The sequence below is a fragment of the Panthera pardus genome, unplaced genomic scaffold (genome assembly GCF_024362965.1).
Source record: "Panthera pardus isolate Hobbes unplaced genomic scaffold, ASM2436296v1 HiC_scaffold_10, whole genome shotgun sequence".
Taxonomy (NCBI): domain Eukaryota; kingdom Metazoa; phylum Chordata; class Mammalia; order Carnivora; family Felidae; genus Panthera; species Panthera pardus.
Genome location: NW_026526655.1, coordinates 8,226,685 through 8,240,980, shown reverse-complemented (window position 1 = coordinate 8,240,980; position 14,296 = coordinate 8,226,685). Strand labels below are relative to the sequence as shown.

The window sequence follows — 14,296 nt, the reverse complement described above, 5'->3', positions numbered from 1 at the left end:
ACACATAGGAAAGGTGCATAAGGACCCCTGTCAACAACCAACACTCCCTTGTCAGGCAAGTGAGACAGCCATGTGGCCATGTTGGAAGTGGATTCCCCGACACAGTCAAACCTTTTGATGATTCCAGCCTCATGAGAGACCCTAAACAGAACCCTGAGCTAGAACCACCTAGTTGAGCTGCTCCTGGATTCCTGACCCTCGAAAACTGTGATATAGCAAACATTTATTGGTTTTTTAAATGTTTATTTATTTTTGAGAGAGACAGAGAGCACGAGAAGGGGAGAGGCAGAGAGAGAGGGAGATACAGAATCGGAAGCAGGCTCCAGGCTCTGAGCTGTCAGCACAGAGCCCAACGCGGGGCTTGAACTCAAGCACCGCGAGATCATGACCTGAGCTGAAGTTGGACACTTAATGGACTGAGCCACCCAGGCACCCCAAATGTTTATTGTTTTAACCTGCTAAGTTTTGGAGTGATTTGTTGTGCATTAATAGCTAACTATATTCTCATACAGCCCTGGAGGAATGGAAAATGGTGTAGTGACTTTGGAAAACAGTTTGCTGGTTCCTCAAATGATTAAACAGAGAGGTACCGTATAACCCAGCAATTCTACCCCTAAGTATACACCCAAAAGAAATGAAAACATATATCCACAGAAAAAGTTGTGCATGAATGTTTACAGCAGGATGTATTCAGGAGAGTCAAAAGGTGGAAACAACCCAAATGTCCATCAATGGACACATGGAAAAATAAAATGTGATACATTCATACAATGGAATATCATTTGGCCGTAAAACGGAATGAAGTAGAGACACATCCTGTAGCTTGAATGAGCCTTGGAAAGTGAAAGAAGTCAGTCACAAAAATCCACATGTTCTGTGACTCCGCTCATACGAAATGTCCAGAAGGCAAGTCTATAAAGACAGAAAGTAGGTTAGTAGTTGCCTAGGCTGAGGTGGGGGATCGGGGTGACAGCTAAAGGGTATGAGATTTCTCCTTAAGGTTATGAAAATATTCTAAAATTGACTATGGGAATGGCTAACACACATTTGTGAGTAAACTAAAAATTACTGAATCGTCTACTTTTCATGGATCAGTTATATGTATATGAGTTACATTTTAATAAAACTGTTTAAAAAGCTGGTAATGAAGGGGTGCCTGGCTGCCTCAGCTGACAGACCATGCAACTCTTGATCTCGGGGTTGTGAGTTCAAGCCCCACGTTGGGCATGGAGCCTACTTTTTTTTAAAAAAAATGCTGATAAGGAATACACCCCAGCTTCTTCCCCGCTGGTGAGACAACTCTGAGGCGTGTTCCACACAGTCTCTCAGAAGATGCCCTGTAGGACTGATCCCATTTCCCACGGCCGTATCATGCCTGTTGATATGCACTTTCTTTTCTCTCCTTTCTTCCCGGTCTCATTTCTCCACCCCGTGCTTTCTGGGACCACATCTCAAATACACTTCTTCGCCCAGTTCTTGTCTCAAGGTTTGCTTCTGAGGGAACCAAACTAAAGCAATCATGTTCTTCAGGTTGGAGGTCAGGATGCCCTGGCATGGGGCTCATTCTGCACCCATCCATAGAGAACCCAGATGGGAGGGCGGTGCCCACTGGCAGACTGTCCAGGGTGAAGGCTTGAACCAAAGTCCAGAACGGTCACAGAGCTGGCCCCCATCCTCCCCAGCACGCCTGGCATGAGCCTGGCACGATTTACATGCACACACACTTTTAGGCATGGGAGAATTAAACAACCCAGCCTGTCACTGCCCTTTACCCCAGAGTCAGGCTGTGTGGGACATGTTCATTTCCCCTTTGGCTTATTTTGCTTGTCTCTGTGGCTGGGCGTCATGTGACCACACGAACTACACACAAAAGACAGAGAAACAGGAGGCTCTGAAGGGTTGTGTGGAACTCAGTCAGGCAGTCAGACCCTCTAATGGTGAACCAGAGGTATCTGATGGAGGGGAAAAAAGATTGCACAGCTAAGACTTGACATTAAAGATACAGGAACATCTCTGGAGGCCCCCCCCGCCCCAGGCAGAGGGGCCGGCATGGTAAGGCACCTCCCTCACAGGTCACTCTGGCTGCAAACCTCACCAACTGTCGCCGAGCACAGGCTGACTGTCCAACAGGAGAGGGAAGACGCTTGGGCTCGACTCAGCTTCTCACAGCAGCCTCCAGGTCCAGACTGGGAAACGGGTGCCTGGAGTTTTATGCTTTCCCTGATTTAGGCCTGTTCAGCCATGGTCAAATGCCATCATCTTCAACCAAAAGACAATTGGTGGATGTTAATGCTTCCAGCATTCACACACAGGGTTACCCAAAGCAACAGAACTAAAGAGCTCCGATTGGCCCAAAGATTTCGTAAGTTGGTCCTAGAATAAGGACTTTGATTTCACTTTTTATATATTTTACTGTGATGCTGAATTTCATGTGTCAGATTGGCTAGGCTATAGTACCCAGTTACTTATTCAAATGCTAATCTAAGTGTCGCTGTAAAGGTATTTTGTACATATGGTGAACATCTACAAGGAGTTGACTTTATTACTTTCCATAATGGGGGTGGGCTTCGCCCAATCAGTTGAAGGCAGCAGCTGCAAAAGCTGAGGCTTCCCAGAGAAGAAATTCTGCCTCGCGATGGCACCATCGACCCCTACCTGAGTTTTCAGACTGCCAGCCTGCCCTACGGATTTCAGAGTTGCCAGCCCTCCAGTCACATTAGCCAATTTCTTTAAAAGAGGGATAGAAAAGGTATACACCTATCACCTATTGGTTTCGGTTTTCTGGAGAGCTATGACTGATACATCTACCTCTAGAGGAAGGTAAGCCTGAGAGGCCCTGTGTTGTGGGGCATCACAAACAAAGAGTCCACCTTTCAGGGGGCATGAGCGTCTGTCCTGGGGGAGACAATGCCAAGGTCACAAGGAAGCAGGTAGGGGATTTGCAAAAACACGTCCTGTGGCTCTGCACCCATAAAATGCATCCTGCTGTTGGTTTAACCAAATTGGCTAGAAAACATAACTCCCACAAAGCTATCCCAAGATAGTGCTGCAAACGGAAAATCACAGAAACCACTCAAAGGTCTCACAAAATCCAGGTCCCATAAGCCGGCTGCCACATAAATCAGAGCAGGTCACAGCACTGCCCTGATGAAAATCCTCCCGAGGATCTTACGATAAACCCGAGTTTAGCTCAGCCTGTAGCCCAGCCTTGCCCACTCCTGCTCCCCTTCTCCTTCCCTTTGCTCTGCTGGTCCACTCTCTGCCACCTCAGGATCTTTGCATGTGCTGTGAAACTCCTTTCTCCTGGCTCCTTGTTTGGTGCCTTCTCCTCCTTGAGGGCTCTCAGGTGGCCTTCCTGACCACACATTCTGACGTACCCCCCTCCACCCCTAAAACCATCTTCTGCACCCCCTGTTCATGCCCTTCATAGAACTTTCCACAGTCTGGGGGCACCTGGGTGGCTCAGTCGGTTAGGCGTCCGACTTTGGCTCAGGTCATGATCTCACGGTCCGTGAGTTCGAGCCCCGCGTCGGGCTCTGTGCTGACAGCTCAGAGCCTGGAGCCCGTTTCAGATTCTGTGTCTCCCTCTCTCTCTGCCCCTCCCCGTTCATGCTCTGTCTCTCTCTGTCTCAAAAATAAATAAACGTTAAAAAAAATTAAAAAAAAAAAAAAAAAGAACTTACCACAGTCTGGAATGATTTTGTTTGTTTTCGTGCTTATTGTCTGTGTCTGAAAGTTCCAGAAGAATGTGCCGCACCATCTCATTCTCTTGTGCCTTCCCCACACCGGGTCATAGGAGGCAGCGCCCGACACATATTGAGTGAATAAATGATTCCTCAGCTCCTAAGCTCATCCACATTCAGGTCAGGGCCGCTTCCTGCCTTCCCACAGTGCCCTGGGCTGACCCATCATGTCTCTCAGTGATCCACAGTAGAGCCGTGGCATCTAGCTATCCAGAAGGCTGGCCCCCATGCCTGGAGGGTGGAGGACTTCGATACTTGCACAGGGTTACAGGGTTGAGCCTAAAGAGAAAGTCGTGTTGTTTAACAAGGTGGAAATGAACTGAGCCCTGAAGAGTGTTCCTGGCAGAGAGAACAGCAAGGGGGGGAAGGCCTCAGGGCAGCATTTCCAAGGACTGCCGGGAAGCCAGAGAACCAACCTCTAAGAGCCAGGAGGAAAGTGGCAGGAGCAGAGGGAGGGCAGGGCCTGAGGGCAGACTGAGATCCACAGGGGGATTTTCAGTAGGGAAATGATACGGCCTGATACACACACACACACACACACACACGCACACACACACACACACGCTGAAAATCCAGATAATTCCTGGGCTGAGGGAATAAAGAGTAGGGGTGAGAAGGAGACTTTTTTAAAAAACATTTTTTTAATGTTTATTTATTTTTCAGAGAAAGATCATGCAAGCAGGGCAGAGAGAGAGGCAGACAGAGGATCCAAAGTAGGCTCTGAGCTGTCAGCACAGAGCTGGATGCGGGGCTGAAACTCACGAGCGGGGAGATCATGACCTGAGCCTAAGTCGGAGGCTCAACTGACAGAGCCACCCAGGCCTTCTGAGGCGTTTTTTTAAACTATGGTATTAGCTAGACTGCTAGCTATTTCTTTTTTCATTATGTACACGTATTGCCTTAAAATTTAAGCACACGATCACTCTGGCTGATAGGTAGAGGCTGGACCGTAAGAGGCAGAGGAGATTGTGGCGGGGGCCTATGTCAGACTGCAAGCTGCCCGCCTGATAGCCATTCTCTTCCCCCTCCTCTCCTCACTGACCGACCCGACTGTCTGCTCTCCCAAGTGACCATTCACACAACGTGCGTCCGCCTAAAAGACTAAGTTTCCCAAAGAGCAGATACCACTGAGTACAAGTTGCTGAGTGGAACGTTTGAGGGAATTGTTAAAAGAGGGACAGGCAACTGATAAGGGCCCTCTTCTGCTTCCTTGGCTTTGACCCTTTATGACCTCCACTTCAGTAGGGTTACTTTCCACGGGGGCCCCTCACTCCTGAGTCATAGAAGCCAACCTACAGCTTTGCTTTCGCCACTCAAGCCCCTGAGATTCATTGGTTATGATGATTTCTAGGCTTTCTGTGTAACTTCAGAACCCCTGCCCTTGGCTTTGAAGGTCAACAGCTGTCTCCTGATCTCCATGAGCCATTTCTGCTTCTCCTCTTGCTAACTTCACTGGTTTTATGTTCCCTCTGCATTCCTGGCACCTGGGAGTTTCCCTCTTTGAGTTTAAACCTGGCTAGGTATTCAAAAAATCATTTTACTGTATTTGAAAAAAATTTTTTTAAATGTTTATGTATTTTTGAGAAACAGAGAGGGACAGAGCACGAGTGGGGGTGGGGGGTGGGCAGAGAGAGAGGGAGACACAGAATCCGAAGCAAGTTCCAGGCTCCAAGCTGTCAGCACAGGGCTCGATGCGGGGCTCGAACCCACGAACCGTAAGATCACGACCTGAGCCGAAGCCGGACGCCTAACCGACTGAGTCACCCAGGTGCCCCTATTTTACTGTATATATAATCATTTCTTACATCCTGTCTTATCTTCTTGTTCATCTATAGCACACAATTTGACAATTAATTACTTCAGCGTGTATATTGTCTCCCTAACTAAATGTAGACGCTCCCAGTTACATTCCTGCAAAATTCATACTGAAGTTGAAGTCCTAACCCCCCAGTTAGTGTGATTATATTTGGAGATAAGGTCTCTGAAGACATAGTCAAGGTTAGGGGTACCTGGGTGGCTCAGCCGGTTAAGTGTCTGTCTTCAGCTCAGGTCATGACCTCAAGGTTCTTGAGTTCGAGCCCCACGTCAGGCTCTGTGCTGACAGGTTGGAGCCTGGAACCTGCTTTGGATTCTGTGTCTTCCTCTCTCTCTCTCTGCCCCTCACACACTTGCACCCTCTCTCTCTCTCTCTCTGTCAGAAATAAGTAGACATTAAAAATTTTTTAAAAAGTAGATTCTCATGAGAACAAAATGAAATGAAGGAAAACACTATAGACGGACAGGCACTGTTACCAAGTGCAGTGACAGCCCGGACACGTGGCCGAAGTCTAGATTGGATGGAGTCTAGAGCAGCACCCCTCAGGCGCTCTGCCATCTTGGTTTGCCCCTCCTCTGTGACCTCCTGAGTGACCCAGCTCCAAATCCAGTCCCTGGGGGGCTTCACCAGGCCCTGGGTGTCCATCTCGGTGGGTCCTAGACTTCCTAGGAGGCCACAGTCATCGTCATCTCCTAGGAAGGCACGCCCAACAGGGCACCCCAGCAAACATCCAAGCGCCCACAAAGCAAGCACAGAGGAGCAGGGGAGGCCACCTGGCTTCAAGCTGTGAGGTGCAGGGAGGTCACCTCCCAATGTATTTCTGAGGTGCTTCACTTAGGACACAAGTGGTTTTCCCAGAAACTTCCCTTAAAAACACAGTTCTGGGGGTTCCCATCCGACCCTGGGTGCTCTTGCCTCCCCTTGACCTGGAATCCCTTCCCTAAATCGTCAGATGCCAGAATCCTCCCCTCTCAATGCAGAAGCGCCCTTCTGACTTGGGGCCTTCCCTTCTCTGACTCACATTCTTCCTCCTCCTCCTTCTGACCCCGGATTCTCCAACACATACAGCTCCCCAGCTGTGGACGAGGGTCCCCCACTCGCTGTGACCAAGAGGGCTCCTGCCCTTGCACCCAGCACCCACAGGCTGTCCTGCGGCCTGGTGGCACTGGCAGTCTGTGGGCAGGGGCAGGAAAGGGAAGCTGGGAGGGACAGGGGAGGGACAGGGGAGCATCTCCGTGGGCATTCCCCAAGCAGGGCGGTCACTGGACCAGCAGGGGAAGAGGGCTCGGCCAGATACCAGGAGGAGGACACAACTCTGTCTAGTGGAGCCCAGGTGTCAATCTTTGGTGTCCGTCAGAGTCACCTCATTGGTGACCGCAACAATTCTGTTGACTCAGAATTTCTGAGCCAGCGGGGCCGAGGCGAGGCCCAGGAACATGCATTTCTAACAAGGTCCCTGGTGAGGCGGTTGCTGTCTGTTAGGACTGGACTTTGAGAACCGCTGATGCCCATGGTCTGCTCCTCAGTTTCTGGCGTCCGTTAACCTGGGTTCCAGTCACAGCTCTGCCCCCTGCTGGCAAGCGGCCTCTTAGACAAAGAAATTCTTCCGCCCAAGTTTGTCTCCATCAGAGAGATAAATGGAATATTTACTTCCTGCTGTGGTTTTAAGGATTAAGTTGAAATAACTTGGGTAAATTATTTAGCACAGTTCCTGGCATAGAATACGACTGGGGACAAATCAATCCTTTTTCAGTTGGTTGTGGTGTGGGAATTTGGCTGGAAGGAAGCTGCTGTTTGGAAGGTTTTGTTTTTTCGTAAGCCTTAATGAATTATTTGACTTTAAGAAAAAAAATTTTTAAGTCGTCTCTACGCTCAACGTGGGGCGAAACTCATGACCCCAAGATCAAGAGTTCCAGGCTCCACTGACTGAGCCAGACAGCTCCCCTGCCCGTGAATTATTTGACTTTTAAGAAGATGGGGTGCTTGAGTGGCTCAGCCCCACTGACTTTGGCCTTGAACTCCTGATGGGGTGTATGTGACATGACCTGCAGCAGAGATCTGAAGAGCCATTGCTCATTTTTACCTGTTCCCTAGCTCCTGTCCTCTGCCAGAAGTCTGATGTGTCCCTGGTGGGGGTTGGTCCTTCCCTTGTATTCCAGAATGAAGACGAATCACAGCCACGGCTGACCCACAGCCAAAAGGAGCCAAGCCACAACCAAACCGTGAAGGAAATGTATGACAGGCATGGCTGCGAGCTGCTGAGATGTTAGGACACGTTACTGCAGCTAAACTTAGTGACAACCTAGTAAAACTATCCTAAGAGAGACATCTGGCTAAATAAAGCATGATGCGTCTATATGATGGGAATGTAGCTAGTAAATTTAAACATTTTTTAACGTTTATTTATTTTTGAGAGAGACAGAGACAGAGACAGAACGTGAGTGGGGGAGGGGCAGAGAGAGACGGAGACACAGAATCGGAAGCAGGCTCCAGGCTCCCAGCTGTCAGCACAGAGCCTGTCACAGGGTTCGAGCCCACAAGCCAAGAGATCATGACCTGAACCGGACTGACGTCCAGCCGTCCAACCGACTGAGCCACCTAGGCGCCCCGCAGCTAGTAAATTTAAAGTTACTTTTCATTTATTTTTTTAATGTTTATTTATTTTTGAGAAAGAGAGGTGGGGGCAGAGAGAGGGGGACAGAGGCTCTGAAGCCGGTTCTGCACTCACAGCACAGAGCCGGATATGGGGCTCAAACTCACAAACCATGAGATCGGGACTTGAGCTGAAGTCAGACACTTAACGGACTGAGCCACCCAGGCGCCCCTTAAAGTCACATTTTAAGTTACATTAAATTTATATTTAAATGCATGCAGCTATTGACATTACATGTAAGAATATAGGAAATAGCTAAAAGTATCATTTTTTTTTTAATTTTTTTTTTTCAACGTTTTTTATTTATTTTTGGGACAGAGAGAGACAGAGCATGAACAGGGGAGGGGCAGAGAGAGAGGGAGACAAAGAATCGGAAACAGGCTCCAGGCTCCGAGCCATCAGCCCAGAGCCTGATGCGGGGCTCGAACTCACAGACCGCGAGATCGTGACCCGGCTGAAGTCGGAGGCTTAACCGACTGCGCCACCCAGGCGCCCCTAAAAGTATCATTTTTTAGCAAGTAAACAAAGGCAAAATTTCAAACTGAAAGTACAGAGGGATCCCAATTTTGTAAATAAAAACATATCTTTTAAAATATATATCTTGTATATATTGTATACGTTGGTTGAAGTAAGTTGGGTAGAAACTTTTCCTAGAGAAAAAGAATTGGGGTGAGGGGAAGACACCTAAATATTTTAACCATAGTTATCTCACGATGGTGGATTAGGGAGCTGCCTGTTCTCCTTTTTACTTATCTAAACTTTCAACTTGTCTGTAATAAACATGTCATGCTTTTATACTTTAGAAAAATAGTTATACTATACAGGTATGTTTAAAAGAATCAATAGCCTAGAGGCGCCTGGCTGGCTCAGTCGTAGAGTACAGGACTCTTGATCTTGGAGTTGTAAGTTCCCATGTTGGGCGTAGAGATTACTTAAAAATAAAATCTGGGGGCGCCTGGGTGGCTCAGTTGGTTAAGTGTCCCACTTCAGCTCAGGTCATGATCTCGCAGTTTGTGAGTTCGAGCCCCCCGTCGGGCTCTGTGCTGACAACTCAGAGCCTGGAGCCTGCTTCAGATTCTGTGTCTCCCTCTCTCTCTCTGCCCATCCCCTGCTCTCTCTCTCTCTCTCTCTCTCTCTCTCTCTCTTTCTCTCTCTCTATCAAAAATAAATGTTAAAAAATGTAAAAATAAATCAATAAAATAAAAATAAAAATAAATCAATTGAGGTGCCTGGTGGCTCAGTCAGTTGAGCATCCAACTCTTGATTTCTGCTCAGGTCATGATCCTAGGGTCATGGGATCAAGCCCTGCATTGGGCTCCTCATTGAGTGTGGAGACAGCTTAAGATTCTCTCTCTCTTGGGGCACCTGGGTGGCTCAGTAGGTTGAGTGTCCGATTTTGGTTCAGGTCATGATCTCACGGTTCATGAGATCTGCCCTGGCAGCATATAGCCTGATTGGGATTCTCTCTCCCCTCCTCTCTTTGCCCTCCTCCACAATCTCTCTCTCTCTCTCTCTTAAAATAAATAAATAAACATTAAAAAAAAAAAGAAAGAAACAGTCACATGTTGTACCGATGGAGCCAGCCAGACGCCCAGTAAATTTTGTGTTATATGTATTTGACCATCAAAAACAAGCCTCTAGACTCAACTGCAATGCAAGTCAATTCTTATGTAATTATATGGAACTCTAATTTAAGGTAGGCTGTGGGTGACCTTCAGTGTATCTAATATGTTGTGAATGGGACCCCAAAATAAAATTTCCCCAGAAGTGGTGGTGGTTGCTAATGATTCCTGTTCTCCTGTCACTGGATACCTTGTGGAGTGACAGTGAACGTGCAGCTTTTAGGGGGCAGGGGTGGGAATGGGAGGACTCCTTCTCAACTGCCACAATGGGGTCTGGGGCTCAGACCCTGACCCTGAGAGGGATCAGCCACAGAACCAGGATCCTGGATCAGGGGTGGCACCCTCCTGCAATGCCGAAGAATCAGCACTAGGGGACAGCCGAGAGCCAGGTCAGGCTGGGAGGGCGCTGGGAGCTTCCCCGCATGCTCTGCTCTCCCTGCCAGTCTCCTGCCTGGGACCATCCCTACCACCAAGACAGTTGCTACAGCTTAGAAGATGGTGCCATTTTTCAAAAGGGAATTGCTTTGCAAGTAAACCTAAGTGTTTCACCGGCTCCTTCCAGTGGGATACTCAGAAATATTCAAGATAGGTCAGAGGGGTTTTTTAATTAATTTTTTAATGTTTTTATTTGTTTTTGAGAGACAGAGAAACAGAGTGGGGGGGGGGTGGAAGGGCAAAGAGAGAGGGAGACAGAGCATGAACAGGGGAGGGGCAGAGAGAGGGAGACACAGAATCCGAAGCAGGCTCCAGGCTCTGAGCGGTCAGCACAGAGCCTGATGTGGGGCTTGAACTCACGGACCATGAGATCACGACCTGAGCCAAAGTCAGACGCTTAACTGGCTGAGCCACCCAGGTGCCCCTTTTATGTTTATTTTTGAAAGAGAAAGAGAGAGACATAGCCAGAGCTCGAGCAGGGGAGGGGCAGTGAGAGGGAGACACAGAATCTGAAGCAGGCTCCAGGCTCTGAGCTGTCAGCACAGAGCCCAATGTGGGGCTCAAACCTTTGAACCAAGAGATCGTGATCTCAGCCAAAGTCAGATGCTTAACCGACTGAGCCACCCAGGCACCCCAAGATAGGTCTGTTTTTACATGTTTAACACAGTCTACCATTTAAAACATGTTCTCAATTCCTCCGTAGCCAGTTTGTGGCTAATTTTAGGGACTGACCTAATACAGTTTGCATCTCATTTTTGTGCGGTATCCCTTCAAGGTATTTTCACCTGATGCTCATCATGCTGATACTTTCAAGAGGTTAAAAAACTTTTAGTAGCGAGATTGGTGGCAAGGACCATTTCTCTGCAACACTGAGAAGGTCGACGTGGCACAGACAGAAGCGTCCTGAGAAGACCACTCCGCAGAAAGCCGTGACGTCATGAGTTTCTTCGAACTGGCCTTTACTAGCATGGAAAAAACCACCTCAAAAGTAAGTAGTTTAAAGCAATTACCACTACTACTATATTTTGGGGGCCGGCCTGAGTGGAGTGGTTCTTCCGCTGGGCTTCCCTCCCTGGGTTCACTGTGTGGCTGCAGTCAGCGGGCAGGTGGGCTGGAAGCTGGTTGGTCTGGGTCTCAGACGGCACCACTCAAGGGTCTAGTGTTTGGCTGGGGTGGCGGGGGGCAACCAGGCCATGGTGATCTCATTCTCAAACAGGTCAGATTTCTTCACTTGGCCGCTGGGCTCCAAAAGGAGCAAGAGAAGCCAAGCCCTCAGCGCCCAAACACTTTTTACGCCTCTGCTCTGTCGTGTTCGTACTGTCCCCTCAACCAAAGCAAATCACACGACCAAGCCCTGGTCAGGGGTAGAGAAAAGAGTCCCCATCTCTCGACCCGAGGAGCTGCAAAATATCGTGCCCTTAAAAAAAAAGATCTACTATGTGCTCTTTCTCCTCTCCTGCCACTGCCAAGGACATCTTTACCCAAGCAGGGACGGATGGCAGCCCCTCCCCCTCCCCCATTACCCCTGTGATCAAGGTCAAGTCAACTCCATGTGCGTTTCCCCAGCTGTGTGTGTGTGGTGTACCAGTCTCATGAAGTTAGATGTTATGGACTGAAATATAACCCCCTAAAATTGGTATGTTGAAGCTGTAACCCCCAAGTGTGACTGCATTTAGAGATAGGGCCTTCAAGGAAGTAATTAAGGCATGCGTGTGCACACACACACGCACACACACGCACAATCCTATATATGCAGCTGGATGAATGTGTAGATGGGGGTTTTGTTTACTGGACCGAGGAGTTTTTAAATCCTTTCCTTTGTTGTTAAATCAGAGCACAGATTTCAGCAGATTGTATTTTCTGAAAAATTAGCCACAGCAACATTTCCAGTCCTGCACACTGGTCTAAAAACTTGTCACTGTCTCATGAAAGGAGGCAGCCTAACAGAACCAGAATACACACTCGGGGGGTGCCTGGCTGGCTCAGTCAGTGGAGGATGCCACTCTTGATCTCAGGGTTGTGAGCTCGAGCCCCATGTTGGGCATGGAGCCTACTGAAAACAAAAATCCTTTTTTTTTTTTAAAGAGAGTGTGAGTGGGGGAGGGGCAGAGAGAGAGGAGGACAGAGGATCTAAAGTTGTGACGTGGGCTCTGCACTGACAGCAGTGAGCCCTATGTGGGTCTCAGACTCACAGACCATGAGATCATGACCGGAGTCAAAGTCAGTTGCTCAAGCAACTGAGCCACCCAGGCGCTCGCCAAAAAAAAAAAAAAAAAAAACTCAAAAAAAACTCAAAAAAAAAAAAAAAAAAAGAATACAGACTCTGAAGCCAGACTGTTCACATGCAGACCCAGAGCCACCATTTCCTAGCTGTATGATCTTGAGCACATTGTTCAGCCTCTACGTGTCCCTGGTTTCTTCATCTGCAAATGGGATGATAATACGACCAACCTCAAAGGGTTGTTTTGAGGATTTAAAAATGCATAAAATTCATTTTTTTAAAAAAGGAAGTAATTAAGGTTAAATGAGATCATAACCATAAGACCCTAATCTAATAGGACTGGCGTCCTTATAGGAAGAGGAAGAGATGGGGGCACCTGGGTGGCTCAGTCGGTTAAGCATCCGACTTCATTTCAGGTCATGATCTCACGGTTCGTGAGTTCGAGCCCCGCATCGGGCTCTGTGCCGACAGCTCAGAGCCAGGAGCCTGCTTTGGATTCTGTGTCTCCCTCTCTCTCTGCCCCTCCCCTGCTCACACTCTGTCTCTCTCTTTTTCAAAAATAAGTGAACATTAAAAATACATATATTTTAAGAAGAGGAAGAGCCACTGGAGTGCTTGCTGTCTCTGTCTGTACACACAGAGAAGAGTCCATTGGAGGACACAGAGAGAAGGCTGTCTGCCAACTTACCAGAAACCAACCCAGCCGACACCTTGATCGTGGATTTGCAGCCTCCGGAAGTGTTCACTCAGTCTGTGATGTTCTGTTATGGCAGCCCGAGCTAAGACATAAGAGTTTCTTGATTAGTTATGCTTGGGAAGTGAGTGTTCCATATTGATTCCCACCCGCCTTGGAAATTCCCAAAGCTCCATAGCCTCTCAAAGCGCTCTGAGCGGTTCCTCAGCAAAGAAGGCTATAGTTTATCACAGGTCCCAAAACTTACTCAACCAGGAGGTCCTTTTCCAACACCTACGATCACCATATGAAGCCATGTTAGTTTCTAGGGCTGTGGTCATAAACCAGCACACTGGATGGCTTTATGCTCTCACAGTTCTGGAGACCAGAAGTCGGAAATCAAGATGTCAGCAAGGTTGGTTCCTTCTGGAGTTTGAGAGAAAATTCGCCCCATGCCTCTCCCCTACCTTCTGGTGGTTGCTGGCCACCCTGCGTGTTCCTGGGCCTGTAAGACGCAGCACTCACTCCCCTTCTGCCTCGTCTTCATGTGGTTCCCTCTGTGTCTCATTCTCCACTCCTTCCCCTTTCTCTTCTAAGGACCCCGTCGTTGGATTTAGGGCCCACCCTAATTCCAGGATGATCTCATCTGGAAATCCTTAATTTTTTCAAATTTTGTAAAATTTTTTAAATTGTTTTTAATCTTTATTTATTTTTGAGAGACAGAGTGCAAGTGGGGGAAGAACAGAGGGAGAGGGAGACACAGAATCCGAAGCAGGCTCCAGGCTCTGAGCCGTCAGCACAGAGCCCAACATGGGATTCTAACTCACGAATCAGGAGATCATGACCTGAGCCAAAGTCGCAGGCTTAACCAACTGAGCCAGCCAGGCGCCCCAGGGCTATGCTTTTAGAGACTTGCTGCTCCCAAAGCCCCGCTTCCTCCATGCCTCCCTTCTGCCCAGAACCCTCCAACACTCCCTTGGCTTCCAGCAGGAAATGAGACCTCTTCCTCCCTCTAGGGACAGCCTTCCAGGATCAGCCAGAGTGTTCTTATAACTTCCCCGCAGAGGCCACTTCTTTGGTGTCTTTCTCCTGGACTGCATCCCTGCCCAACCTCCCTCCACCTGTCCACACCT

General features: G+C 48.4%; 1 long non-coding RNA gene across 2 annotated transcripts; it reads right to left on the bottom strand.

The window, feature by feature from the left end:
* Positions 1-264: 264 nt before the first annotated feature.
* Positions 265-13,849, bottom strand: LOC109264915 (uncharacterized). 2 transcript variants are annotated; one of them, XR_002078926.2, is made up of 4 exons: positions 13,179-13,849; positions 3,684-4,022; positions 2,809-2,895; positions 265-912 (listed from the first exon to the last, which is right to left on the bottom strand). It is a non-coding gene; the product is annotated as an uncharacterized LOC109264915 (long non-coding RNA). The 2 variants fall into 2 exon arrangements; XR_002078925.2 differs by lacking the exon at positions 2,809-2,895.
* Positions 13,850-14,296: the final 447 nt, after the last annotated feature.